Source organism: Musca domestica, unplaced genomic scaffold (genome assembly GCF_030504385.1).
Source record: "Musca domestica strain aabys unplaced genomic scaffold, Musca_domestica.polishedcontigs.V.1.1 1, whole genome shotgun sequence".
Classification (NCBI taxonomy): Eukaryota; Metazoa; Arthropoda; class Insecta; order Diptera; family Muscidae; genus Musca; species Musca domestica.
In genome coordinates this window covers 5,685,679-5,713,538 of record NW_026712114.1, presented here as the reverse complement: position 1 = coordinate 5,713,538, position 27,860 = coordinate 5,685,679, and the positions used below count along the sequence as shown (strand labels likewise).

The window sequence follows — 27,860 nt, the reverse complement described above, 5'->3', positions numbered from 1 at the left end:
CTCTCCGTGATTGCCACTTATCTGTTTTTTTGTTTGCGGCTGATAACCAATTTATAAATATCTACAACTTTCAATTCATTCACAAAAATGGAGAGAATATGCTTTAGTTTCAAAAGTTGTCGGAATACTTGAAAAGTTGTCACAATTTGGTTATGTCAGTATAGTGTCTGAAAATAAGTCTTTAGAAAATCCTCAGAGTATTGTAATTGGAAAATGTTAATAGAGATTCATAGGCTATAAAAATACAATAACTAAAATTGTATTCAGGATTCTTGTAACAACTCCTTCTGGTACCTCCCGCACAAAAGGTCAAAATTTTCAAAACTTTTTTACTGCACAGAAAGAGAAAGGAGGATAATCGGATTTTCTCCAATTTTGCGAATCCTAATATTTGCATTAGTGCCTGGTCAGTTGCGAAAATGGACAATATCGGTGCTCTCCGTCAACTACCTGCCCCACAAAGTTTTAAAATTTAGAATAATTTTTATTAACCCAAAGTCTGGTGTGAAGATAGAATATATTGGTCCATTGCTTCTGGTATCTCCGCCACAAAGGGTCAAAATTTTGAACATTCATGAAGCTCATAAAACGCGAAATTAACATCAGATTCCATTCACACTTGGTACATCTCAATATTTTCATCAGCACATGATCTGTTATAAAGATGGTAGAGATCGAACCATTCCTTCTGGTACCTCCCCCACAAGGGGTCAAAGTATTGAATAACCAAAACGATAATAAAATCCGAAATAAGCTTCCGTTTTCCCTTCATATTTCAAACATCCGATTATTTCTATTAACACGAGATCTGCTGTGAAGATAGGATGTATTGGTCCATACCTTGTGGTACCTCCCCCACAAAGGGTCAAAATTTTGAACATCCATGAAGTTCATAAAACGCGAAATTTACATCCGATCTCATTTAGACTTGGCACATCTCAATATTTCCATCAGCACATGATCTGTTATAAAGATGGCATCGATCGAACCATTCCTTCTGTTACCTCCCCCACAAAGGGTCAACGTTTTGGTCTCATAATGTAGTCCGGCAGGTTCGGACTACACGTCGCAAGATTTATATGAAATTTATTTAGGTCCGATAAGATATGGACAATATTGGCACACTCCTTCGGAACCTACTCCATAGGAGGTCAACAATTTGAATAATCATAACAGAAGTCTAAATATATTTAAACAATCGAATATTGGCTGAGGGCATATATCTGTCCGCAAAACCGACTGACATTATAGTCGAAGCTATTTTACATTTCTTTTACATTTAATTATAAAAATTCTTATTTATTTGTGTTTAAATATAAAAATATTTCGATTACTGGCAAACGTCGAACTTAGGCGCATTTAAACTACATTTTTTTGCTGAAATAACATTTCTCTTTCGATTAATATAATTATCTAATGGAATAATTATTTTTCATGAACGTATATATTCTCAAGATAAATCGTTTTTCATTTTCCCACTGAGAATGTCTACAAATTATTGGGTCATCAAACGCATTTTATGATCCCCACATTTCATAAAATTTTTCCCGATCTGGTAACACCAGTATCATATGACATGCAATTTGTTTCCTTATGTATGTTTATTCTGGCCATTTTAGCCAGCCGCCTAATTTTGCCATTTCCAACAAAAGAGGAAGGAAATATTCCAAACGCACTTAACAACAACTAATTTTTATTGGGGGATGTTACCGATGATGCGGCTGCTGTTTGTGGTGGTCTCTATACTCATTAATGGAGTACCACGCACACCGCACACAATGTACAATCTTGTTTGTTTTTGTTATCCCAAATTTTTTTCTGTCTCTGTGTCTCTCTGGCTGTCTGGATCAAAAACGAAAAGAAGTAAAGAAAAGATATTTGTCTTGCACACTTTTGCACATTTGTATGTCCGTGCAAACAATGAATACATGTGTGTGGCAGGGGTATGACATTTAAACGTCATCGATTCTCAGTCGTGAAGATACAAGGAGAATGACGGCAGGCCATGTGAGATGAGGATGGTGTGATTTTTTTGCCGAAATTCAGTACAATGAGACGAGGTTTCTCCTTGCTGCCAGGGGTTTCTTTCTTATTGTAGTTTTTGTTATTGGCTCTCAGGCACTTCTTTAAAGTTGTTGTTTCACATTTTTGCCGGATGCTGTATGGACATACTACTACCCACATAAAGTGCTGCTGCTAAAGTGTCAGACTCTTGCAGTTTTTTTTTGTATTTTCTTCCTTCCTTTGTTCATGCAAAATTCCCTGCTTGAAGTAGTAGTTAGGCGCTCTCTGTCTCTCTCTCTCTGTCTTTTCTCTCCATCTAAGTGCCATTCCCTCTCAATGCCATTTAATGACTTGGTGTTTTGTTTATTTTGTTCTTGTCTGTGTTTAGATTTTAAGAAAGAAATCATTCATTTTGGTAGAAGTTTGTTTCAGCCTCTACTTATTTGGCATTTTCAGTTTCGTTTGGGAAGATTTTTCTTTTTTTTTTAAAGTTCAATGGAAACGGCAAAGAAACGTGTAAGAAAATGTGAGTAAATAAGCAATTAAATCAAATAATTGTTTCCAATTGGAATTGAGATTTTCAATTGAAGAAGTGAGAAATTGTCCATCACACACGTGTCTTGGGAGGTGTAATTTGTGGATGTCCATCAAAAAAAAAAAAAAATAAATAAATAAATAAATAAAAAAAAAATTAATAAATAAATAAAAAAATAAAAATAAAATAAATAAAAATAAATAAATAAAATAAAAAAAAAAATAAAATAAAAAAATAAAATAAAAAAAAATAAATAAAATAAAAGAAAAAATAAAATAAAAAAATAAATAAAATAAAAAAATAAATAAAATAAACAAGTTAAATGAAATCAGTCGGTGTTGAAGATAGCTGCATATTCTCAGCCAATGTTCGATCATTTAAATATATTTTGGCTTGCGTTATGATTATTCAAACTGTTGACTCTTATGAAGGAGAGGTTCCGAGGGAGTGGGTCAATCTTTTCCATTTCGTATCTGACATAAGTCTGATATTAAAACGTATCAGATTTGGGTTTATATAGACTTCTTCTTTCACTTTTAATTAGACATTTAGTAATGTTTCGAAAAAGAGTTCTAATTATTTAAAATTTTGACCCGTTGTGGGGGTGGTACCAAAGGATATTGTTCATCTTCACAAGTATTGGAATGTGCCCAGTTTGAAAGTAATCCGATGCTCATTTTGCGCTTTGTGTGCTTAATGATCATTCCTAAATGGTCATTCCAAATGTTGACCCTTTGTGGGGGAGGTACCAGAAGGAGTGGTCCGACATATTCCATCTTTACACATGTTCTTATGTTCATAAAAATATTGGGATGTACTAAGTTTGAAAATAATCGGATGCTCATTTCAAATTTTATTAGCTTCATGGATATGCAACATTTTGACCCTTTGTGAGGAAGGTACCGTAAGGAGTGGGCCGATATATCCGATCTTCACAGCAGATCTTGTGTTAGTAGAAATAATGGGATCTGTGAAATATGAAGAGAATTGGATGCTTATTTCGGATTTTAAGATCGTTTTGGTTACTAAAAACTTTGACCCTTTGTGGGGGTGGTACCAGAAGAAGTGGTCGTATCTCTACCATTTTTATAACACATCTTGTGTTGGTGGAAATATTGAGATGTGCTAAGTCTGAATGGAATCTGATGTTAATTTCGCGTTTTAGGAGCTTCATGGAATTTGAAAATTTTGACCCTTTGTGGGGGAGGTACCGTAAGGAGTGAACCGATATATCCCATCTTCACACCATATCTTGTGTTAGTAGAAATAATGGGATGTGTGAAATATGAAGATATTTGTATGCTTATTTCGCATTTTTTATAAACGTTTTGGTTATTCAAAACTTTGGCCCTTTGTGGGGGAGGCACCAGAAGGAATGGTGAGATCTCTACCATTTTTATAACAGACCTTGTGTTGATGGAAATATTGAGATGTGTTAATTTCGCCTTTTAGGAGCTTCATGAAATTTGACAATTTTGACCCTTTGTGAGGGAGATACCGTAAAGAGTGGACCGATATATCCGATCTTCACAGCATATCTTGTGTTAGTAGAAATAATGGGATGTGTGAAAAACGAAGAGATTTGGATGCTTATTTCGGATTTTATAATCGTTTTGGTTATTCAAAACTTTGGCCCTTTGTGGGAGAGGTACCAGAAGATGTGGTCGGATCTCTACCATTTTTATAACACATCTTGTGTTGGTGGAAATATTGAGATATGCCAAGTCTGTATGGAATCGGAAGTTAGTTTTGCGTTTTAGGAGCTTCATGGATATTCAAAATTTTGACCCTTTGTGGGGGATGTACCACAAGGAGTGGACCGATATAGTCCATATTCACACCGTACCTTAAGTTAATAAAAATATTGTGATGTGTCTAATTTGTAGACAATCGGACACGTACATTACATTTTATAAAAGTTTTAATTATTAACCCTTTTTTACCCTTTGTGGGGGAGGTACTTGAAGGGCCGATATCATCCATTTTGAAGTTGGAGGAAAATCAGATTGACCTTTCTCTTTCTGTGCAGTGAAATATATATTTTTTTTTTTTTGAAAATTTCGACATTTTCTGTGGGAGCTACCAGAAGGAATGGGCCCATCTCCGAACACGATCTAAGTTTGACAATATTATTACAATGTATCAAGTTTGGATCAAATCGGATGATCCCGTCGAGAGATATCGTGCGCACCAGCCAGCAGACAGACAGACGGACGGGCATCGTTAAATCGACTTCAAATGTCCTGAAACAGATTTGGTCCGTTATCGAAGATTTCTCATTTGAAGACATTTGAAGAACTAGGGAAACCATTACTGCCAACTGAATCGATTCGATTCCACGTGTTTTGCCTATGTACAAAAAATTGATGCTAGTATTTATTTTTATAGTTTCCCCCACTCTCCCCTTTCTTCAGGGAAAAAATATGTTTATTACTTTCCCGAAAATATGCACCATAAACTTTTGTTTATCACTTTGACACATTTCAAATGTAAAAAACATCAACAAAATACTTTTCAACGTGCTGTCAATACATTGGATCATCATTTTCATTCAGTAAATTTTACCATCTAAACAAAGACAAGAAAACAACAACAATAATAACAAAAACAATAACAACGCCACTCAATGGCTGTAAGACAAAGATGATTTTGTGCAAGTGAAGTTAAAGGTTATGAAAAGAGAGTTTAATGGCATTTGAGGTTAATGGCCGCTCACACCACTACTTTACTCCTCTTTACTTGATATTTCAACGCCATCTCTCTCTCTCCCCCCAGTCTGGGAGTAGCTCTTTTACACATTAATCAGAGATGTAATGGCAGCGGCTGTCAGCAGGTTGTACAATAACGGCACGGCGTCATATTCAACACATGCAACGGCAGCAGCAGCAGCAACAATAACAACAATGAAGATCCCAAATCAAAGAAAACTCTCATTAAATTGCCTTACTCTTCTTCTTATTATCTACAATGTTTTCCTTTTTTCTTCTTTGTTTAAATAACAAAACCAATGAATTTATTACAACTATTTTTTGTTTTTGTTTCGTTTCTTTTTTTTCTCTGTAAACAGAATTAAAAAAATACACAAATCCACAAATAATAAGCAATTTTCAATTGAGACCAAAAAATTAAAAAAAAACGGAATATTCTCCTCAATAATTCTTTAAATTTGTCTGGACCCAACAACCGAAGAGACTTCGACAATTTAAGGTAAGTCTAAAAAGAAATTCCCCCCCCAAAAAAAAAAACTTATGAAGAAGAAAACAAAAATTATAATTGAATTCTAGTCACACCTTTTGGAATGAAAACAAAACAAAAATAAATCCATGTGCGCCAAAAATTATGAGTATGAGGTGGTGCACACACTCACACTGTGTGAGTTCATCATTCATTCTCTCTCCGTCTCTCTCTCTCTCTCTCTCTTGGTTAGGTGGCAGACAGACAATGTTTTGTTGAACCTACGAAGATGGAGCTTAACAAAGGGACTTTGTCTTTAGATTTTTAATAAGTTGTAACTTTCTTTGTTTGTCTGTCTCGTCCACAAATTCCTCCAGCATATTAACCAGATTTACAAAAGGCAGGTCATTGTCATGGTGGCAGGGTGTTGGGGATTTCTAATTACACAAAAATTGATAAATAAAAATAAAATAAAATTGAATTTTAGTTGAATATTGAAACAATGAGTAGAAGGATGGAGTTAAAAGGTATTTCGGATGGAAAAATAAGTAAAAAATAGTGTTACTCCTCAAATCGGGATAGTGCAATGACACTTTATTTCCCAAAAGAGGTGTTATTTTAGGTGAGATGTTATTTATCGGACCTAAATAAATTTGATATAAATATTGCGACGTGCCAGGATTGGACTATATTGGTTACTTCATCCACTCTATATGTGATATTTGATAATTTTTAGAAAATGTTAAAATGTGCGTGAGGTAGCAGATATAGTCGACCGAAGAATTCCATTTTCATACTTCATCCAATACAGATACAAATATTGGTATGCGCAAAATTACGAGAAAATCCAACATCGAAATCATAAATTTCGATGAATTAAATATTCATATCAGATTTCTAGTTAAGAGAAATATTTAGATATATCAAGTTGTAAAGGATCGCCGCCTTGTTTCGCAAGTTATGACAGATATAGGAATTAGAAATTGTGATACTTTGTGGGTGAGGTACCAGAAGAGGTTGGCAGATATATATAATATTCACAACAGATCTTGAGTTAGCAAAAATATTTGGATGTGTGAAATTTGAAAAGTGTCGGATGCTTAATTCGCTATTTACGAGCGTTTTGTTTTTCAAAATCTTGAACTCTATGCGGGGGAAGGTGCCAGAAGAATCAATACAGATCTTGTATTGACAGAAATATTGAAAAATACCAAGTCTGAATGGAATCGGATGTTAATTTCGCGTTTTAGGAGCTTCATGGATACTCAAAATTTTGACCCTTTGTGGGGGAGGTACCATAAGGAGTGGACCGATGTTTTCCATCTTCACACCAGACCTTGGTTTAATAAAAATATTTCGATGTGTGTAATTTAAAGAGATTCGGATACATATTTCGGATTTTATGATCGTTTATTTAATTATTCCAAACATTGACCCTTTGTGGGGTAGGTACCAGAGTGAATGGTCCGATTTTAACCATCTTTATAACAGATCTTGTGTTTATGGAAATATTGAGATGTGCCAAGTCTGAATGGAATCGGATGTTAATATCGTGCTTTATGAGCTTCATGAATTTTCAAAATTTTAACCCTTTGTGGGGGAGGTACCAAAAAGAATGGTCCGATCTCTACCACATTTATAACAGATTTTGTGCTGCTATAAATATATTGAGATGTGTTAAGTCTTAATGGAATCGGATGTTAATTTCGTGTTTTATGAGCTTCATGGAATTTGAATATTTTGACCCTTTTTGAGGGAGGTACCAGAAGAAGTGGATTAGTATATCCTATCTTCACAGCATATCTTGTGTTAATAGAAATAATGGGATGTGAGAAAAATGAAGAGAACCGAATGCATATATCGGATTTTATGATCGTTTTTGGTAATTGAAAACGTTGGCCCTTTGTGTGGGTTAGGTACCAGAAGGAGTGATCGAATCTCTACCATTTTTATAACAGATCTTGTGGTTTTGAAAATATCGTCTGAATGAAATCGGATGTTAATTTCGCGTTTTATGAGCTTCATGGATATTCAAAATTTTGACCCTTTGTGGGGGAGGTACCAGAAGGAGTAGGCCGATATATTCCATATTCACACCAGACCTTTGATTAATTCAAACATTGGGATGTGTGTAATTTAAAGACAATTTATTTCACATTTATTAGGAGTTATAATTATTGCAAATTTTGACCCTTTGTGGGGGAGCTACTTGATGGAATTGACCGATATTGTCCAATTTCGCACCTAACCAAGCATTGATAAAAATATTGGGATTTGAAACGTCTACTTAAAATTGGGAGGCCCTTTCTCTTGGTAAAAGTTAAATTATTTTCTTTGAAAATGTTGATGAGGGAGGTACCGGAAAGACGACCGATATTGCCCATCTCCGAACTCGATCTAAGTTTGACAATAATATTAAGATGTAACAATTTTTAACCAAATCGGATACTGCCTTTGAAAGTTACTGTGGACACCAACCATAGAGACAGACGGACGGACATCGCTAGATCTACTCCAAATGTTTTGAAACGGTTTTGGTCCAAAGAGACCTAGGCCCTAAAGCCCTTATTTCGATGAGGCACGTTTTGGTCGTATCAAATCAGGGTATATATGTTAGGCCATATGGTTATAAAAACCCATTATTGGGTAATGCAATTTTTTTGACTGGATCGTTCAAACTTCGCCCATCGTTATATTACCTATAGCGTGCAGTCGAACCGAATTCGTTTTTTTATTGTTTGTCAATTTTTTTTCTATTTTATTGTAATTTTCGATTTTTATTTTCCAAAATACAAAAATGTGCCTTATCAAAAAAAAACGTCGTTAGTTATTGCTTTAATAAGTCTACGCTTATCTTATCTGAATGGAACGGCATTAGACGCAAAGCTTTGTTATCAAATCTCTGCCCTTAGACTCCGAAAAAAATGCGTTTATTATAATTTGTTTTGAAATCCACACAAAAGAGTTTTGTTTTTTGATCACACCTGGTTGAAATCGTTTGGCCTAAATTGGTTAATTGTTTACGGTATTTGGAATATTTCAATTAAGGTGGGCGGGGGGTGGAGGATGAAGGAGGTTATTGCTTGAGCAAATTTCACCAAAGGCATAAGAAATCAATTGCAAAAATTATTTTGACAATAAATATCAAAATTCGAAGTAAAATGAAATTTGGATTTGTTCAGATAACTTCCTATCTGAACAAATCCTAATTCCATTTTCCATATGGGAGTTTCCATATGGGAATTAGTATTTGAAGACTACACTTATTTCCAATTAGTTTTTTTTTTATAAAATATCCTAGTTATACCCCCCTCAGCCATATGCTAGGGAGGCTATATATCATTTGATAAGGCCAAAATGTGCCTCATCAAAAAAAAAAAAAAAAACGGTTTTAGACCCTTGGTCTCTTTGGACCAAATCCGTTTCAGGACATATGGAGTCGATCTAGCGATGTCTACCTGTTCGTCTCTCTGTCTGGCTGGCTGGCTGGCCCTCTATCTTTAGCAGAGAGTATCCGATTTCGTTCAAACTTAGTACATCATAATATTATTGTCAAACTTTGATCGAGTTCGAAGTAGGTGAAATATCTGTCCACTACTTCTGGTACCTCCCCCACAAAACGTCAACTTTTTCAAAGAAAATAATTTACTGCACACAGGAGGAGAAAATTTTGTCAGATTTTGCAAATCCTAATATTTGCCTCAGTGCTAGGACACAAGCGAAAATGGACAATATCGGTACACTCCATCAAGTACCTCTCCCACAAAGGGTCAAAATTTTGAATAATTATAACTCTTATAAAATGTGATCCGATTGTCGTAAAATTACACCTATCACAATATTTTATTAAACCGAGGTCTGCTGTGAAAATGGAATATATCGGTATACTCCTTCTGGTACCTCTCCCACAAAGGGTCAAAGTTTTGAATAACCAAAACGATCATAAAATCTGAAATAAGAATCAGGTTCTCTTCATATTTCACACATCCCATTATTTCTACTAACACAAGATCTCCTGTGAAGATGGGATATATCGGTCCACTCATTCTGGTACCTCCCCCACAAAGGGTTAAAATTGTGAATATCGATGAAGCTCATAAAACGCGAAATTATCATCCGATTCTATTCAAACTTGGTACATCTTAATATTTCTTTCAACACAATGTCTGTTATAAAAACGGAAGGGATCGGAACATACCCTCTGGTACCTCCCCCGCAAAGGGCCAAAATTTTGAGTAGCAAAAAAACAATTATAAAATCTGAAATAAGTATCCGATTATCTTCATATTTCACACATCCCATTATTTCTACTAACACAAGATCTGCTGTGAAGATGAGATATATCGATCCACGTCTTTTGGTACCTCCCCACAAAGGGTCAAATTTTTGAATATCCATGAAGCTCATAAAATGCGAAATTTACATCCGATTCCATTCAGATTTGGTACATCTCGATATTTTAATCAACACAAGATCTCTTATAAAAATGGAAGGGATCGGAACATTCCTAATGGTACCTCCCCCACAAAGGGTCAAATTTTTGAATAACCAAAAAAAATTATAAAATCTGAAATAAGTATCCGATTATCTTCATATTTCACATATCCCATTATTTCTACTAACACAAGATCTGCTGTGAAGATGAGATATATCGATCCACTTCTTTTGGTACCTCCCCCATAAAGGGGGAAGCTCATAAAACGCGAAATTTACATCCGATTCCATTCAGATTTGGTACATCTCAATAGTTTAATCAACACAAGATCTGTTATAAAAATGGAAGGGATCGGAACATACCCTCTGGTACCTTCCTGACAAAGGGTCAAAATTTTGAATATCCATGAAGCGCATAAAACGCGAAATTAATATCCGATTCCATTCAGATTTGGTACATCTCAATATTTTAATCAACAGAAGATCTGTTATAAAAATGGAAGGGATCGGAACATTCCTTATGGTACCTCCTCCTCCCACAAAGGGTCACAATTTTCAATACTTTTATCTGTCATAACTTGCAAAAAAAAAATAGCGATACTTGGCCTCTTGCCATATCTGAATATTTCTCTCAACCAGAAACCGGAGACTAATATGGAATTTATGATTTCGCATAAAATTGGATATAAATGCCCGATTTTGGACCTAACTCTAGTGTTAACTTGCCAAAGAGGTCAGCTGAAAATGTGCACCTTCGATTGGCCAACAGAAACTTAAGCCCCGGCCAGGGTGATGGTGTGGGCCGCCATAAGAGTCGATGGTCGCTCTCCGCTCGTATTAATCGAACGTGGCATCAGAATAAATGCCGAATATTATCACGAAAATATTCTGGAGGGTGTATTAAAGCCTTGGCCACACAAACATTTTGGTCGCCGGCCTTGGACATTCCAACAGGTCTCTGCACCATCGTACTCAGCACGCGCCACCCAAATATGGTTACAAAATGAGGTTCCTCGCTTCATTTTCTGATGGTCGCTCTCCGCTCGTATTAATCGACCGTGACATCGGAATAAATGCCCAATATTATCGCGAAACTATTCTGGAGAGTGTATTAAAGCCTTGGGCACTCTAACATTTTGGCCTCAGACCTTGGACAGGACTCAGCACCCATCGCACTCAGCACGTGCCACCCACGAATGGTTACAAAATGAGATTTCTCGCTTCATTTCCAGCGCACAATGGCCATCAAAATCTCCGTCTACCAATTCTTTGGTAGGCGCTAAAAAATACCAAATTGTCGATCACCTCAAGCAAGCGCTTCACCGGGAATGGGCCAAAATACCGGAGAGCAACATTCGGGCAGCGTGTGACGGTTTCATTGGCCGTTTGAAGGCCATAATTTTTTAAAATTAAAAAAAAAAAATGTAAAAATTATGGCGTTTGACTTTGTTGCAGTTTTTTTTATCTCGCCCTGTATAACTAAATAATCGATAATTCGCTCATGCTATACATCCGGTGGCAAAACCGTCTGATACTTTTTCCTTGTTTTATAAGGATTTTGAAAATCTGAATTTATTGAAATGTTGCCAATTTCCATTCAATTTTCTATGTCAGATTGTAGTTAACTTCAATTCTACAACCCATTTATCATAACAAACCCTAAACGAAAAAAATCTTTGCAAATTTAAAGAGACCACCACCAACATCAGCAGCAGCAGCAACAACAACTCAACTACAACAACAAATGAAGGTCATTAGTGACGTAATATTCCCACAGAGACTGGCGGCATTCGACGCCAACAAATAATGCCAATGATTCATTCTTTCATTGTGATGGGGGCGGGGGGCACATGTTTAGGGAGGTGTTGGGAATGAAGGATTCCACTGGACTCATTGGAGACGAGTTGAGACAGAGCAGATTCAATGAAAAACCAATTTGTCTGTTTCCAATCAAACAAAGAATTCATTTTATTTTTCGCAATAAATCAAATTTTACGAATATTTGTTTTCCTTCAAATTTTATTGAAATATTTTTTCGTTGTTGTTTCATGTTGCGATGAAGTCATATTCCGTGGCGTGATGATTAGGCCAAAGGAAGGGAAATTTTACTCAAAATTTGAGGGAGGTTTTGAGATCTAGTCTTGGGATAGAGAAGAGGGATGTAAAATACCCCTAAAAACGGCGCAGGCTGCATACTTCAAACTCAAGGATTGTCTACATGTTTTTCAGCAAGGGTAACCTACTCTACTGACACTACACCTCTTCCCCTTTCCCTGGAACAGTAATAATTTTTTTTCGTAAATTTTGCAAATTGCTTTTTTTTTCTACTTTGCCTATGTGACCACTACTACCCCAATTTTTTTGGTTTTCCAAAACACGTACTTAGGTTTATGAGGTTTTTCACTTTTGGCCGATGACTCACCATTTATGTCCATCCATCCGTCCGTCCGCTGATGGTGTAATATTTAGCAGGCATGAAAAATATTCGTTGTTTTTGTCGCCTTTATTCTCACATGATTACGGGTCAACCTGGATAATATTTGCTCATTTTTATTATCATTCTAAAAAAATGCATGCCTCACGAAGAATATTGGGGTGGGGTGGAAATGTATAAAAATAAAGAAAAAAGCAGACACGCCAATAATATTTTATTACAGTGGCTCAAAACTATAGATAAACTTTAGCAGTTTTTCTTGCTATAGAAGAGCATTAGGGGCTCTTCTGGCTTTGGAAGAGCTATTCCAGCGATAAAAGAACTTTAGAAGCTTTAGGAACTCTTTTGGGTCTAGAAGACGAGCTTCAGGAGCTTTTCTGTTTAGGGAAGACCTTAAGGAGCTCTTCTGGCTATGGAGGAGCTTCAGGAGCTTTTCTGGCTATCAAAGAACTTTAGGAGGTCTTTTGGTTATAAAAGAGCTTCAGTAGCTCTTCGGGCTATAGAAGAGCTTCACAACGTCACAAGAGCTGCAGGACCTATTCTGTTTCCCAGAAGAGCTGCAGGAGCCCTTTTGTCTCCTAGAAGAGCTTCTGCCTCCTAAAAGAGCTTCAGAAGGTCTTCTAGTCTCCAGAGCAGCTTCAAAAGTTCTTCCGGCGGTATCCAGAGGAGCTTCAGAAGATCTTCCGATCTCCAGAAGAGCTGCAGAAGGCCTTTTGTTCTCCAGAGGAGCTTCAGAAGGTCTGGTGGTCTTCCGCGGGTATTCATAAGGTCTGCTGGTCTCCAGAGGAGTTTCAGAAGGTCTTCTGATCTCCAGAGGAACTTCAGAAAGTTTTCTGATTTCCAGATGAGCTTTAGAAGATCTCAAGGTCTCCCAATGAACTTCAGAAGGTCTTCTAGTCTAAACAAGGTCTTCGGAAGGTTTTCTAGTCTCCAGAGGGTCTTCTGTCTCCAAAAGAGCTACGGAAGGGCTTCTATCGCCAGAAAAGTTTCGGAATGTCTTTGTCATCAGAAGATCTATCGAATGTCTTCTGGTCTACGGAAGAGAGATAAGGTCTTCTGATCTCTAGAAGAGGGTCAGAAGGTCTTCTTTCTCCAGAAAACCTTCAGAGGGTCTTCTGCTCTCCAGACGATCTTCAGAGGGTCTTTTGTCTCCAAATGAGAGGGGATTCATAAGGTCTGCTGGTACCCAGAGGAGCTTCAGAAGGTCTGCTGATCTCCAGAGGAACTTCAGAAGGTTTTCTGATTTCCAGATGAGCTTAAGAAGGTCTAACGGTTTCCCGATGAACTTCAGAAGGTCTTCTAGTCTAAACTAGTTCTTCAGATGGTGTTCTGTCTCCAGAAGAACTGCATATGGTCTACTGTCTTCAGGAGAGCTGCGCAAGGGCTTCTATCGCCAGAAAAGTTTCGGAAGGTCTTTGTCATTAGAACATCTATCGAATGTCCTCTGGTCTTCGAAAGAGTTTCAGAAGGTCTTTTGATCTCTAGAACAGGGTCAGAAGGTCTTCTGGTCTCCAGAGGATCTTCTGTCTCCAAAAGAGGTGCGGATGGAGGAACTTCAGAAGGTTTTCTGATTTCCAGGTGAGCTTTAGAAGATCTGACGGTCTCCCGATGAACTTCAGAAGGTCTTCTAGTCTTCAGAAGAGCTGCAGATGGTCTTCTATCTTCAGAAGAGCTACGGAAAGGCTTCTATCGCCAGAAAATTTCGGAAGGTCTTTGTCATCAGAAGATCTATCGAATGTCTTCTGGTCTTCGGAAGAGTTTCAGAAGGTCTTCTGATCTCTAGAAGAGAGTGAGAAGTACTTCTGTCTCCAGAAAAGCTTCAGAAGGTCTTCAGGTCTCCAGAGGGTCTTCCGAGGGTCTTCTGTTCTGAGAAGAGCTTCGGAAGGTCTTTTATCCTGAGAAGAGCTTCAGACGTTCTTGTGTCCACCAGAAGAGCTTCAGATGGTCTTCTGGAAGACAGAAGATCTTCTTTCCCCACAGAAGTCATCTGTGAAGTGTAGTTTTTATAGAAGTCTCCTTTCCATGGTTAACCTATGAATGTCTAATTTTGCCATGGCTGCAGAAAGTCTTCTGTCTCCAGAAGACCGAAACCTTTTCAGGGAAGCCCTTTAAATGTTATTCTTACCTCTGAAAGGTCTTTTTGTGTGGAAGATCGTAGGCTTTTCTTTCCATAAAGGACTTCTAGCAGGTTTTTCTTCTATACAAGACTTTTTTCGAACTGTTTCTATAGAAGGAGGCTTTTAAGTCTTCTTCCCAAAGAAAAACTCTTTTTTTTCACCGAAAACCCCCCAAAATGTCTTCCTTGGAAATCCTTCGAGCCACTGTAACTTGTTTTTATAGTTCTTACAAATGGTCAAAGCGATTTGCATTTATTATTTATTTATTTGTTGTTTTTTCTCTGTTCCTCCTTTTCTTTTGGAGACTATCTCAACTGAATATTTATTGTGTTTGTCCTCTTCATGTTTCATGTGTCCTTATTATGATGTTTTTGTGAGTCTTTGGTGTTTGTTATGTTGTTGTTTTTGTTACAACATTTAGCAGTCCACCACCGTCTGTCTGTCTCAGTCCTTTGGTGCTGGGGTGGGTGTCTATCGCCCCCTCCCCTCCGTGCCGTTTTGTTGTCGGCAAAACTTTGAAATCCTTCCAAGCCGAAGGGAGGGAGCATTGGGACCACATCAGCATTGACTATTTGGCGACGCCGCTATGTCGTGCTCCGCTGCCATTACCATTACCCGGCACCATTCAGGCAAAATGGCAAGAAACAAATATGAAACACTTTCATGATGTCATACAACAATGAAATAAGTATGTGTGGAAGTGTGTGTGTGTGTGTGTGTGTGTGAGTGTGTGTGTGTGTGTATCCGTGCCATATAGTATATAAAAATTGAAATGTAGATAAAAACACAAAAACAAAAAAAAAGACCAGCAAAATTTAGAACAAGAGGAAAACTTTTAAAATTTTTCGTTTCTAGTGTTTTTTTCCATCTTCAGAAAAAAGTGGGAAAGAAATGCGATAGAGTTTTTATGAAGTGTAAGCGTTTTACTTTGCTGCAATCTTTTGCCATTATTAAATGGGTTTTGAGTTCATCTTCGAATGGTGCTTGGGGGGTGGGTGGTTGGTGAGAGAATGGGGGTGAGAGAGAGTGAGTAAAAGCCATCACTAAGTTTACTCGAATATATGGTTTGGGGGAATAAACTCTTCTTTTTTTTTGGATGCAACTTAAGATTTTAATGGATTGCTTCTGGTGGTATGTTCCGTTTTCAGATCATCTTGGAAGGATGATCTTAAAGGTATTTTATCCTGGGAAACTCTAGAAAAGGTTTTTCCTATATGAAATACCCAAGAGATATATTCTCCATATAAAAAACCAGTAAAGAAGGTCTTAAAGTCGGGCGGGGCCGACTTTATGATACCCTACACCACTTTGCTAATTTAGTAGAGCTCCGCATAACAATTATAAGTTCTTATGGGAGAATTCAATCATACACGCCATGATTATAATTATAATTTAAAGTTCAAAAGACTAAATATGCCGAAGCATTTGTATCTTTCAAATTCGGACTTGTTGTGCCCATTTCATATATATGGGAGATATATCCAAATCGGAACCGATCTCGATAAAATTTAGCAAAGATATTTCCGAGCTGTTATATATTTCCCTGAATATCGTTGTTACGGAGTGCATATTACGGCTGCGGAGGACAAAAATAACAAATCGGATGAACAATATATATGGGAACTGTAGCTATATCTGAACCGATCTTCACCAAATTTGACATACTAGCTTCTAGACTCAATTCGTTCGTAAGCGCCAAATTTCAGCCCATTTGGGCAAATATTAGACGTTTGGTGCACAATAAAAAATAAATCGGACGAAGTTATTATGGGAGATAAGATCCAAATCCGAACCGATCTCGATAAAATTTAGCAAATGTATTTCTGAGTCGTATTTGATATATTTCCCCAAATATTGTTGTTACAGAGTGCATATTATTGCTACGGAGGACAAAAATAACAAATCGGATGAATGGGAGCTATAGCTATATCTGAACCGATTTCGATCAAATTTGGCATACTTATTTTCAGGCCTAATTTGGTTGTATGTGCCAAATTTCATCCCATTTGGACAAATATTAGACGTTTGGTGCACAATAAAAGGTAAATCGGACGAAGTTATATGCGTGAGACATATCCAAATCTGAATCGATCTTGATAAAATTTGGCAAAGATATTTCTGAGCTGTATTCGATATATTTCCCTGAATATCGTTGTTATGGAGTGCAAATTACGGCTGTGGGTAACAAATATAACAAATCGGATGAACAATATATATGGGAGCTATAGCTATATCTGAACCGATCTTCACCAAATTTGACATACTAGCTTCTAGACTCAATTCGGTCGTAAGTGCCAATTTCCATCCCATTTGGACAAATATTAGACGTTTGGTGAACAATAAAAGTTAAATCGGATGAAGTTATATATGGGAGCTATATCCAAATCCGAACCGATCTCGAAAAAAATTGGCAAAGATATTTCTGAACTGTATTTGATATATTTCCCCAAATATTGTTGTTACAGAGTGCATATTACGGCTGTGGGTAACAAATATAACAAATCGGATGAACAATATATATGGGAGCTATAGCTATTTCTGAACCGATGTTTACCAAATTTGACATTCTAGCTTCTAGACTCAATTCGGTCGTAAGTGCCACATTTCGTACCATTTGGACAAATATTAGACGTTTGGTGAACAATAAAAGGTGAATCGGACAAAGTTATATATGGGAGCTATATCCAAATCTAAACCGATCTCGATAAAATTTAACAAAGATATTTCTTAGCTGTATTTCATATATTTCCCTGAATATCGTTGTTACGAAGTGCAAATTACGGCTGCGGAGGACAAAAATAACAAATCGGATGAACAATATATATGGGAGCTATAGCTATATCTGAACCGATCTTCACCAAATTTGACATACTAGCTTCTAGACTCAATTCGGTCGTAAGTGCCAAATTTCATCCCATTTGGGCAAATATTAGACGTTTGGTGCACAAAAAAAAGTAAATCGGACGAAGTTATATGTGGGAGATATATCCAAATCTGAACCGATCTTGATAAAAATTTGGCAAAGATATTTCTGAGCTGTATTTGATATATTTCCTTAAATATCGTTGTTACGGAGTGCAAATTACGGCTGTGGGTAACAAATATAACAAATCGGATGAACAATATGTATGGGAGTTTGAATTACTAGCTTCTAGGCTCAATTCGGTCATAAGTGCCAAATCCCATCCCATTTGGACAAATATTAGACGTTTGGTGCACAATAAAAGGTAAATCGGACGAAGTTATATGTGTGAGATATTTCCAAATCCGAACCGATCTCGATAAAATTTAGCAAATGTATTTCTGAGCTGTATTTGATTTATTTCCCCAAATATTTTTGTTACAGAGTGCATATTACGGCTGCGGAGGACAAAAATAACAAATCGGATGAATAATATATATGGGAGCTATAGCTATATCTGAACCGATTTCGATCAAATTTGGCATACTTATTTTCAGGCCTAATTTGGTTGTGCGTGCAAAATTCCATCCCATTTGGACAAATATTAGACGTTTGGTGCACAATAAAAGGTAAATCGGACGAAGTTATATGTGAGAGATATATCCAAATCCGAACCGATCTCGATAAAATTTAGCAAGGGTATTTCTGAGCTGTATTTGATATATTTCCCCAAATATTGCTGTTACAGAGTGCATATTACGGCTGCGGAGGACTAAAATAACAAATCGGATGAACAATATATATATGGGAGCTATAGCTATATCTGAACCGATCTTCACCAAATTTGACATACTAGCTTCTAGACTCAATTCGGTTGTAAGTGCCAAATTTTATCCCATTTGGGTAAATATTAGACGTTTGGTGCACAAAAAAAAAAGTAAATCGGACGAAGTTATAAATGGGAGCTATATCCAAATCTGAACCGATCTCGATAAAATTTAGCTAAGGTATTTCTGAGCTATATTTGATATATTTCCCCAAATATTGTTGTTACAGAGAGCATATTACGGCTGCGGAGGACAAAAATAACAAATCGGATGAATAATATATATATGGGAGCTATAGCTATATCTGAACCGATTTCGATCAAATTTGGTATACTTATTTTCAGGCCTAATTTGGTTGTATGTGCAAAATTGCATACTATTCGGGCTGATATTACGTGTTTGGTGCACAATAAAAAGTAAATCGGACGAAGTTATATATGAGTGCTGTATCCAAATCCGAAGCGATCTCGATAAAATTTAGCTAAGGTATTTCTGAGCTGTACTTTATATATTTCCCTAAATATTGTTGCTACAGAGTGCATATTACGGCTGTGGAGGACAAAAATAAAAAATCGGATGAACAATATATATGGGAGCTATAGATATATATCTCAACCGATTTCGATCAAATTTGGTATACTTATTTTCAGGCCTAATTTGGTTGTATGTGCAAAATTGCATACTATTCGGGCTGATATTAGACGTTTGGTGCACAATAAAAGGCAAATCGGACGAAGTTATATATGGGAGCTATATCTAAATTCTGACCGATTATCTCCAATTTCATTTCATTTGAGTCTATCTCGTTTCCTCTTGCCTGTTACAAACAAATGCCCAAAGACATAATACCCTGACCACCTTGTGGTGTAGGAGGGTATTATTTTAATATGTTTTGATTATTCGAACTGTTGACCCCCCATAGGAGAGGTTTCGGAGGAGTGGGCCAATATTTTCCACTTCGTATCTGACATGAGTCCGATAAAAATATGAAAACGTATCAAATTTCGATTTTATATCGACTACTTATTTAAAATGTTGACCCGTTGTGGGGGGATGTTCCAGAAGGTGAAGTCAGATATTGTCCATGTGTGCTGAGTTTGAAAGTAATCGGATGCACATTTCGCGTTTTATGTGCTTAATGGTTATTCCAAATGTTGACTTTTTGTGGGGGTGGGGGGTATTAAAAGGTGGGGTCCGTTCTTCATAGCAGGGCTTGAGTTAGTAGAAATATTGAAATGTGAGAATTTTGAAGATAATCGGACTCTCTGTTAAAATTTTATAAACGTTATGGTTATTCAAATTTTTGACCCTTTGTGGGGGAGGTACCGGAACGAGTGGTCCGATATCTACCATCTTCACACCAGATCTTGCTTAAGTAGAAGTATTGGGATGTATGAAATTTCAAAAGAATCGAATGCTCATTTCACGTTTTACGAGCTTCACGGATATTTCAAATTTTGATCTTTTGTGAGGGAGGTACCAGAAGGAGTGGTCCGATATCTACCTACCATCTTCACACCAGACCATGGGTTAATAAAAATATGGCGATGTATGAAATTTGAAGACAATCAGACTTTTAAATTACATTTTAAAAGAGGTATAATTATTCAAAACGTTGACCCTTTGTGGGAGAGGTACTTGATAGAGTGGACCGACATTGTCCATTTTCGCACCTGACCTAGCATTGATGCAAATATTAGGATTTGCAAAGTTGAAGCCATATCGAATTATTATCCTTTCTCTCTCGGTGCAGTGAATTATTTTCTTTGAAAATTTTGACATTTTGTGGGGGAGGTACCAGAAGGAGTGGATCGATATTGTCCATTTTAGAACGCGATCTAAGTTTGACAATAATATTACAATGTACCAAGTTTGGATCAAATCTGATATTCCCCTCGAGAGTTATCGTGCGCATCAGCCAGACGGATGGGCGGTCGAACATCGCTAGATCGACTCCAAATGTCCTGAAACGGATTTGGTATAAAGAGACCTAGGATCTTAAAGCGTTTTATCGTTGAGGCACGTTTTGGCCGCATCAAATGATATATACCCTCTCTAGCCTAGCTATATGACTGAGGGTATAATCAAAAGTTTTTCATGTCTGAACGTTATTCAAGTTCTGCACTGAATCTGAATAACACATAAAAATGTATTGGTTGGTTGTTTGTTTTTCCCTGGCTGGCTTAATTTCATTCAATTCCCTGTGAACATATCTCAATATTCCCTATATTTTCAATCAAATGAGATTTATGAGGTGCCCTACAAGGTCGCATCGAACCTTTCAAACGCAAATTGATTTTTATCCATTGTTTTACAACTTGCAATTATTGGCCTGTTTCAGAACTGCAAGAATTTAAAAGTTTTTACTACGATAGCCGATTTTCCCTTTATGATTTTGAAGAAAATTGCAAAACTAGTAGATTCTTGCAGGTTCTAAAACAGATCATTAATTTTTATCAATTCCTTCGTTCGTTTTGTTCTTCATTTAAGATGCGTAGATTATTTAAGTGAATGTGAATTCTCATTAATTTCTTTTGTCTTATTTTTTTTTCCTTTTTTCATTGCAGAGAGAGAGATAGAGAGAGAAAGAGAGAGTCATCATCATCATCATCGATCGATCGAGCCGTCAGTCGTCGCACGAACAACAGCAACATCAACAGCAACAAATCATTAACACATTGGTGTTTTAGATGATTGCAAAAAAACTCAATTGTTCTATTTAAAGGTAAGCTGCTGATCCCCAGGGTGGGAAAATCAGACACATGTAGCCATTGGCGTCTTTGGGTATAGATACTCGTAGAAGGGAAAGTGAAATAAAAGTAAAGCAATTTTTCTGTTGTTGCTTTCAAATTGCACCTGTGATTGGGGAGATGGGAAAGAAAATGATAAGACCATACGTGTTGCGCTTTCAAATTTATTTATTTAAAATTCTATAATTCCAAACATCCAGTAGATTTCTGTTGGTATTTTAAGGGCTCTTTTGCCAAAGCTTTGGAAATACATGGAAAATCTAACAGATGGTATTCACCAAATAGAACACAACTAGCAAAAATAAAAAATAGTTAAAAAAATTAAAGTTAATTAATTGAAGGCCTAAAACATGTTCGAAATGTAACCAGTTGTCCTCCCTATAACTCCCTATAATTTACTTTAGCGACATTATTCACCGGAATTGTTTCAAATTTGGTATTTGAAGTTCGTAATGCATACTACAGGCTATGACAGAAAATTGTCTGTGCAGACCCACGTCTTCGTATAGCTCCAATATAGCGGTACTTGCCGATATTCGGTATTTTGATGATTTTAGTGACACTATTCACCGGAATTGTTTCAAATTTGATATTTGAAGTTTGTAATGGATACTATAGCCTATGACAGAAAATTGTCTGTGCAGGTCCACGTCTTTGTATAGCTCAAATATAGCGGTACCTCCCGATATTCGGTATTTTGATGATTTTAGTGACACTATTCACTGGAATCGTTTCAAATTTGGTATTTGAAGTTTTTAATGGATACTACAGCCTGTGACAGAAAATTGTCTGTGCAGACCCACGTCTTCGTATAGCCACCATATAACAGTACCCCCCGATATTCGGCATTTCGATGATTTTAGTGACGCTAATCACCGGAATCGTTTCAAATTTGGTATTTGAAGTTTTTAATGGATACTACAGCCTGTGACAGAAAATTGTCTGTGCAGACCCACGTCTTCGTATAGCCACCATATAACAGTACCCCCCGATATTCGGCATTTCGATGATTTTAGTGACGCTAATCACCGGAATCGTTTCAAATTTGGTATTTGAAGTTTTTAATGGATACTACAGCCTATGACAGAAAATTGTCTGTGCAGACCCACGTCTTCTTATAGCCCCCATATAACAATACCTTCCGATATTCGGTATTTTAATGGTTTTAGCGACATTATTCAGCGGAATTGTTTCACATTTGAAATTTGAAGTTCGTAATGGATACTACAGCCTATGACAGAAAATTGTCTGTGCAGGTTGACGTCTTCGTATAGCCACCATATAACCGTACCTTCCTATTTTCGAGATTTTGACGATTTTAGCGACATTATTCACCGGAATTGTTTCAAATTTGACATTTGAAGTTCGTAATTGATACTACAGCCTATGACAGAAAATTGTCGGTGCAGGTTCACGTCTTCGTATAGCCACCATACAACGTCACCTCCCGAGATTCGGTATTTTTATGATTTTAGCGACATTATTCAGCGGAAATGTTTCCAATTTGGTATTTGAAGTTCGTAATGGATACTACAGCCTATGACAGAAAATTGTCTGTGCAGGTTGACGTCTTCGTATAGCCCCCCTATGACGTCACCTCCCGATATTCGGTATTTTGATGATTTTAGTGATACTATTCACCGGCATTGTTTCAAATTTGGTTTTTGAAATTCGTAATGGATACTACAGCCTATGACAGAAAATTGTCTGTGCAGGTTCACGTCTTCGTATAGCCACCATATAACGTCACCTCCCGATATTCGGTATTTTGATGATTTTAGCGACATTATTCACGGGAATTGTTTCAAATTTGGTATTTAAAGTTCGTAATGGATATTACAGCCTATGACAAAAAATTGTCTGTGCAGGTCCACGTCTTCGTATAGCGTCCATACAACGGTACATCCCAATATTCGGTATTTCGATGATTTTAGTAACATTATTCACCGGAATGGTTTCAAATTTTGTATTTGAAGTTCGCAACGGATACTATAGCCTATGACAGATAATAGTCTATGCAGGTCCAGGTCTTCGTATAGCTCCAATATAGCGGTACCTCCCGATATTCGGCATTTTGACTATTTTAGGTACAATACCCACCGAAACTGTTTGAGATGTCGTATTTGAAGTTCGTAATGGATACTACAGCCTATGACAGAGAATTATCTGTGCAGGTCCCCGTCTTCGTATAGCCCCCATGTCACGTCACCTTCCAAAATTCGGTATTTTGATGATTTTAGTGACACTATTCATCGGAATTGTTTCAAATTTGGTATTTGAAGTTCGTAATGGATACTACAGCCTATGACAGAAAATTGTCGGTGCAGGTTTACGTCTTCGTATAGCGTCACCTCCCAGTTTTCGGTATTTTAAAGATTTTAGCGACATTATTCATCGGAATTGTTTCAAATTAGACATTTGAAGTTCGTAATGGATACTAGAACATAACACAGAAAATTGTCTGTGCAGGTCCACGTCTTCGTATAGCCACCATATAACCGTACCTCCCTGTTTTCTGTATTTGGATGATTTTGTCGACATTACTCACCAGAATTGTTTCAAATTTGGTTTTTGAATTTCATAATGAATACTACAGACTATGACAGAAAATTGTCGGTGCAGGTCCACGTCTTCGTATAGCCACCATATAATCGTACCTCCCTGTTTTCGGTATTTTTATGATTTTAGCGACATTATTCAGCGGAAATGTTTCCAATTTGGTATTTGAAGTTCGTAATGGATACTACAGCCTATGACAGAAAATTGTCTGTGCAGGTTGACGTCTTCGTATAGCCCCCCTATGACGTCACCTCCCGATATTCGGTATTTTGATGATTTTAGTGATACTATTCACCGGCATTGTTTCAAATTTGGTTTTTGAAATTCGTAATGGATACTACAGCCTATGACAGAAAATTGTCTGTGCAGGTTCACGTCTTCGTATAGCCACCATATAACGTCATCTCCCGATATTCGGTATTTTAATGATTTTAGCGACATTATTCATCGGAATTGTTTCAAATTTGGTATTTGAAGTTCGTAATGGATACTACAGCCTATGACAGAAAATTGTCTGTGCAAGTCCACGTCTTCGTATAGCCCCCATATGACGTCACCTCCCGATATTCGGTATTTTGATGATTTTAGTGACATTATTCACCGGAATTGTTTCAAATTGGGTATTTGAAGTCCGTAATAGATACTACAGCCTATGACAGAAAATTGTCTGTGCAGGTCCACGCCTTCGTATATCGCCCATATAACGTCACCTCCCGATATTCGGTATTTTGATGATTTTAGCGACATTATTTACCGGAATTGTTTCAAATTTGGTATTTGAAGTTCGTAATGGATACTACAGCCTATGCCAGAAAATTGTCTGTGCAGGTTGACGTCTTCGTATAGCTCCCATATAACGGTACCTCCCGATATTCGGTATTTTGATGATTTTAATGACACTATTCTCCGGAATTGTTTCAAATTTGATATTTGAAGTTCGTAATGGATACTACAGCCTATGATAGAAAACTGTCTGTGCAGGTCCACGTCTTCGTATAGCCACCATATAATCGTACCTCTCTGTTTTCGGTATTTTGATGATTTTAGTGACATTATTCACCGGAATTGTTTCAAATTTGATATATGAAGTTCGTAATGGATACTACAGCCTATGACAGAAAATTGTCTGTGCAGGTCCAAGTCTTCGTATAGCCACCATATAACAGTACCCCCCGATATTCGGTATTTTGATGATTTTAATGACACTATTCACCGGAATCGTTTCAAATTTGGTATTTGAAGTTCGTAATGGATGCTACAGCCTATGATAGAAAACTATCTGTGCAGATCCACGTCTTCGTATAGCCACCATATAACGTCACCTCCCGATATTCGGTATTTTGATGATTTTAGCGACATTATTTACCGGAAATGTTTCAAATTTGGTTTTTGAAGTTCGCAATGGATACTACAGCCTATGACAGAAAATTGTCTGTGCAGGTCCACGTCTTCGTATAGCCACCATATACCCATACCTCCCTGTTTTCGGTATTTTGGCGATTTTAGCGACACTATTCACCGGAATTGTTTCAAATTTGATTTTTGAAGTTCGTAATGGATACTACAGCCTATGACAGAAAATTGTCTTGCATGGTCCCCGCCTTCGTATAGCTCCAATATAGCGGAACCTCCCGATATTCGGCATTTCGATGATTTTAGCGACATTATTTACCGGAATTGTTTCAAATTTGGTATTTGAAGTTCGTAATGGATACTACAGCCTATGACAGAAAATTGTCTGTGCAGGTTCACATTTTATCAATCATCTCTTTGTTTTGGACAGCGGCACCAGCGTCACCAGTGCTAAAAGTCACTGCAAAACAGAAGGCCTTGTGAAAGAGTTTCCTGTAATCAAAAAGACCATGTTAAAGTATTCTTTAGGTCATCAGGCCATTAAGGTATTCTCTATGAAGAAACCTTTTGAAGGACTACCATAGAAAATATTTTAGAGGTAATCCATTTAGGTCCTGAAAACTTTTTGCGGGTCTTCAACCCAGAAATACCTTTAAAATTTGTCATACCCACAGAATATATCGGAAAGTTTTTTTCCATTCGAAAAATAACTCTCTCAGGTCATCGGGATCTGTAAGATCTTCAGAGAGCCTATTTTGCTAATATTCTAAACCTAAATGATTTTCTACACAATTGCTACAGGCGGAAGTCCTAAAGGTCATTCATTCCCATTACTTTGCGAAAAAAAAATCTACTTTCACAAATCTCTCAATGGCAAATAAATATTGGATTTGGCTATACAGGATGTTCGAAACGAAACACACACACACACACACACACACACATTTTTGTGAACAAATTATTGTTCAATCACAGCAACCAATAATACACGTCATTTCTGATATTGCATTCGACAAGTCAAGTCTGGTCGAATAAGTGAGTGGAGTTTTTTTGTTTTTCTGAAACAAATGTTCAAATTTGCAGTTGTATTCCCAAATAAAAACAAACAAGTAAAAATGTTACGAATTCATTTGAAATACTTACGCCGAAAATGGCTAAAACAACAGCAACCTTTTTTTTTTGCAAACAAAATGTTAACATTTCGCCATACTCAGTGGATTCTCAATACCACACCAAATCAGAAAAAATAAAATTAATAATGATTTGCCATAAATGTGAGAAGAAAGCAGGAAGCGCAGAGCATTGGCATAAAAATTTTAGCACATGCCAAAATTGCTGCAAAAAAAAAAAAAAAAACTTAAACAAATGTAGGAGCTGTGGGAGGGGGAGGTGAGGTAAATAAAAAAAACCAAAATTATGCCACAATTCGCAAAAACGATTTAGGCCATCAATTAATTATGTTTTTTTATGGTTTGCGTTAGTCTTTTTTGTGGTGGTGGGGAGGAAGTCTTTATGGGCCAAGAAAAATAGAATTGTATAGCCGCCAATAAACAAACCGAATTGAAATAGTAATTTTTATTAGCTAAAATTAGGTCAAATCAAGAATTTCTTGATGAATTTATCTCGACTCGAAAAAAAAATACCCATAAATTGCTCCCAGTGTACTTTACGTCTTCACTAACTGCTGATTGACAGGCAGCATTTACTTTAACAACAACAAAAAATCAAAATAAAGAAACAACAACAAACAAATCAAGCAACGAAGATGAATGGACTTGTTTGGTTGCATTGACAGCGAAAATCATTCAAACTCAAATGACAACCCCTTATCTCTAACTGTTCATAAGGCAGAGAGTCACCAGGAGAGAGGGAGAACGATGCAGAGAGTGCCAGCCAATGAAATCTCTTCCCCTGCAATGAGGCCCATTGCAAATGAGCAATTTACATTTGAATGTGACAATTGCCGCCAATGTTGTAATTAAAAATAGAATTTCAATCTATTCTCATCAAGTTGTTGTTATTTTTGTTTTTTTTTTTTGGTTACAACAAAAAAGTTTATCTATTGCTTTTGACCGAATAAACTTTGCACTTTCCCATTTCAATTTCAATTTCTCTTTTGTTTTTTTTTGTTTTTGGTGTAAAATTAGTTGGTGTTGTTGTTGGCAATTGATGGTGTTGTGTTGGTCGGTTGGTTGGTCGTTTGGCTGTTATCACGACCAAAAGTGAATTTAAGTTCTGTGCTCGGAATTCAATTTCCATTTGGTTGGATGCCAGCTAATTGTTGGTAACATTCTCTTATACCTTCCCCCCGAACCACCATGTAAGGGGGGGGGTGTGTGTGGGGTGTAACACTTAGTTTGTTTTTACGCTTGAAACTTCTCAACAATTAATTTTTCTAAGGAACACCTATGCCAATCTCCAAAGTTCTTGCCCTGGTCGTTTCTTTTGGGGTGTTGGAGGGACGATCAGTAATATACAGGGTGAAAAAAAAAAACTGTAACAAAGTCAAACGCCATAATTTTTACATTTTTTTAATTTTATTGAATGAAAGCAAAAAATGTCGGAAAATGCATCAAATTTTAGAATAAGTTTTGGTTTGTTCGAATTTGGTCACCTTTGGCACGAATTATGGCCTTCAAACGGCCAATGAAACCATCACACGCCGCCCGAATGTTGCTCTGCGGTATTTTTGCCCATTCCCGGCGAAGCGCTTGCTTGAGGGGATCTACACTTTGATATTTTTTAGTGCCAACTTTGCTTTCCAAAATACT

The 27,860-nt window shown here is 36.9% G+C and overlaps 1 protein-coding gene across 1 annotated transcript in view; it reads left to right on the top strand.

Moving 5' to 3' along the window:
* Positions 1-27,860, top strand: part of LOC101887289 (F-actin-monooxygenase Mical) — a 159,412-nt gene that overhangs the window by 4,313 nt on the left and 127,239 nt on the right. The window contains exons 2-3 of the mRNA XM_059124179.1: positions 5,607-5,746; positions 20,995-21,152. The gene's annotated coding sequence lies outside the window, so the exon portion shown is untranslated. The remainder of the gene's footprint in view (positions 1-5,606; positions 5,747-20,994; positions 21,153-27,860) is intronic.